The sequence below is a fragment of the Aegilops tauschii genome, chromosome 2 (genome assembly GCF_002575655.3).
Source record: "Aegilops tauschii subsp. strangulata cultivar AL8/78 chromosome 2, Aet v6.0, whole genome shotgun sequence".
Classification (NCBI taxonomy): Eukaryota; Viridiplantae; Streptophyta; class Magnoliopsida; order Poales; family Poaceae; genus Aegilops; species Aegilops tauschii.
The window spans coordinates 513945016-513948479 of record NC_053036.3 but is presented as its reverse complement, the minus strand read 5'-3'; positions in this window follow the sequence as shown (position 1 = coordinate 513948479).

The window sequence follows — 3464 nt, the reverse complement described above, 5'->3', positions numbered from 1 at the left end:
TGTGGCGGTCAAGCGAATCTTTCGATATTTGGCTCATACCCCAAACTTTGGCCTATGGTACCCAAGAGGAGCAAACTTCAAGCTTGTAGGGTATTCGGATTCCGATTGGGCGGGGGACAAAGTGGATAGGAAGTCCACTTCCGGAGGGTGCCAATTTCTTGGTTGCTCTTTGGTGAGTTGGTCTTCCAAGAAGCAAAGTTGTGTGTCTCTCTCGTCCACCGAAGCGGAGTATGTGGCCGCCGGCAGTTGTTGTGCACAACTTCTTTGGATGAGGCAAACTTTAAAGGATTACGGTGTCACTTGTGACAAAGTGCCTCTTTGGTGTGACAATGAAAGTGCCATCAAGATCTCTCTCAACCCGGTGCAACACTTCAAGACGAAGCATATTGAGATTCGGTATCACTTCATCCGGCATCACATTAAGCGAGGGGAGATCGAGCTCAACTATGTCAACACTCATGATAACCTTGCAGATATTTTCACGAAGCCTTTGGATGAAGCAAGATTTCGCGAGTTAAGGCATGAGCTAAATATCATTGATTCGAGCAATGTGACTTGAACCCTTGCAGACCTCACCATACTCAACTTGATGTCTAGTTTAGATGTAGGCATGGACATAGGGGGAGTGTTGTTCTCTCAATGAACTCTCCCTCCCCCCATTATGCATAAATTGATCAACTCTTTCACATTAGCCATTTTTATGGTACTTGTGCTTCAAAGACGAGCTTTGGTCATGGGCCCAAGGATAATTCTTCGCGGTGCCATACCAATCGTCTCAAACATAGGTGGCTCCGGCCACCGCCCTCTTCTTTGAGAGGTTGTGTTGAGTGTCTTAGCCCTTGTCGTCTCTTGTCTTCCATTCGTCGTGTCCTTCTTGTGTGAGTTGTCTTGTGTGTCAGCGTGTTGGGTTCCCGTTCGCTTGAAGGTTTCTGTGCAAAGGCCTTGTTTTTCGTGTTTTCGGAAACGTGCATTTTCTTGAGCTTGCGGTACTACCGCGGCACGCCACGGTACTACCGTATGTAGAGCGCATGGTACTTCCGCACCCAGCGCGGCAGTAATTTTTTACTGCCGCCTGGACGAGCGGTACTACTGCCTCGGTGCGATACTTCCGCCCAGGTGGTACTACCGCAATGAGGTGCGGTACTACCGCGCTGTCGAAGGCGCGTGGGGGTTAAGGATGGGCAGGGGGAGTTCTAACTCCCCCATACCCATTCGTTAGTTTTCCCCATGCCGTCTCTCTCTCTCTCTCGCTCGCTCAAGAACGGCGCCGGAGTCCCTCGCCGGATCTCCGTCTCCGGTCGCTCTCCTCGGATTCCGACCGGTGGGATCGTTCCCCACCACTTCCTCTTGCCATGGAACAAGGTTTCTCCCCAAATCCCTCTCTCTTTTGTTCGTTCCTTTGCCTCTAGGTTTTTGGGGAGATGCATATGTTCTTGAGATTTTAGGCCAAATCTATGCAAGAGTAGGATGTAGGAGAGTAGTGTTGCGTAGAAATTATACTTGATATGTTGTCCCGTGGTAGATTTGATCAACCGTAGTACCGCCTCATTTTCGCGGTTGTTCTCAGATTCAAAGTGGTTCGGATCTGATGCCGTGCGGTACTACCGCACCTCTTGTGCGGTACTACCGCGTGTGCGGTACTACCGCACGTCAGGTGCGGTACTACCGCACGAGCCATGGTACTAAAGTCCTACTACCGCCCCTAGCCCCGGTACTACCGCGCCTTCACGCGGTACTACCGCGACTAGGAGCAGTACTAAAATTTTAGTACCGCGCGATCTGGCAGTACTACCGTTGTTGTCCAATCTTCCTCTTGGCAGTTACCACGTATGCTTTCTACATGTTTCCCTTGCTTTGCTGAGGTCTTTGCATTGATTCTTCTCGCTTCTTGTGTGTGCTTTTTGCTTTGTGTCTTAGGTGGTGGCTCCGGTGCTCCTGCTCGTCGTTCCAATCCCAGTCGTGACACTGGCTCCAAGCGTCTGCGCAATCAAGATGAAGCTCCAGAGGGCTCCAGTGCCCCCAAGCGCCATGTCAAGTCCTCCGCTAGCAAGTACAAGGAACCCGCAAAGGGCATGGACGAGATACCTCTTTCTGAGTTTATCTCTAGAAGGCAGATCAACCCGTATGTGAATGCCCGTGCTATCTTCAGAGGCAATGACCTGTTTTGGACCAAGCAGCAGACTCTCATCTACCTGGATGTGATCAAGGCCAAGCAAAACACCTATGTGGAGGTCAAGTGGATTGACATGAATCACATGAGGCAGGACAAGCACCGTGCTTATTTTGGAGAGGCTCTGGACTTGGTGGAGCAGTTTGGCATTGAACATGTGATCTCCTTCCATCTGGACTATGACCCTGAGATTATTTGCCAGTTCTTTGCCTCAGTTCACTTTCACTCTGGGAGGATCGAAGGATGACCTAGATGACCAATGGACGTCAGTTGACTGCTACCTGGAAGGACTTCATGGATTTGCTCCACGTACATGATGAGGGGCTCAACACACTCGTTGGTGTTCGCCCTCATGCCAACCCTGAGTCAGCCAACAAGAACAGGCTACAGCAGTATTATGTTGCGAAGACACTTCCCAGTGGCAAGACGACGTGGGTGCCGCACCCATTTCTGGACATCATGTATCGCATCTTCCGCAAATCTCTTTTCCCTCGCATTGGTAACAAGGACAAGGTACATGCCTATCTGGTGGATATGATGCTCCTGTGCGAGGAGGCGCGTGTGTCTCAGTCTCAACCTCTTGATGTCTCACATATCATGTGGTGTGAGCTTCGGTTCACGGTGTTCAACCGCAAGGTTCCCATCTATGGACCGTACCTGTTTCTGTTGATCTCCAAGACTTGGGAGAAGCTGTTCTCCGGTGATGAGTTCCTTGCTCCAGACTGGGTTCGTCATGAGTCCATCAGTCTCCGTGTCAAGCCCAAGTGGGCCAACACTACTACTCGTGCTGAGGCGACTGCTGCTCAGAGGGCTGTTGATGGGGAGGAGGCTGAGGCGGAGGATGCTGGTGGGGACCGTGCTGCTGGGTTTGCCCCTCGCTCCTCTGAGCCCTCGTGGGCCAAGAAGCTGAAGGACAAGATGAAGACTCTGTTCTGCATGCAGGCAAAGGGGCAGTATAGGACTCACGTTGCTTCCAAGGAGAGTCGCCGCCGCGACAAGAAGATCATGAAGGTCTTTGGTGAGGCAAAATCCAGCGGGTCAGAGAAGCACATCACCCCAGAGGCAGAATGGATGGCGAAGCAAGGCTTCAAGTGGTCTGATTCTGAGGAGGATTTCGAGGAGACCGTCCCCGCTGCCGAGTCTGATAAGGAGCGTGCGAGTGATTACTCCGCTTGAGTCACCACTTGTGTGTAGGTGTCCTCTCTGCCTTTTTGGCGTCTTGATGCCAAAGGGGGAGAGAGTGTAGGATTTGCGAGTCGTTTTATCGTGTTGCTTCGTTTGCGTTTGGTCTGTC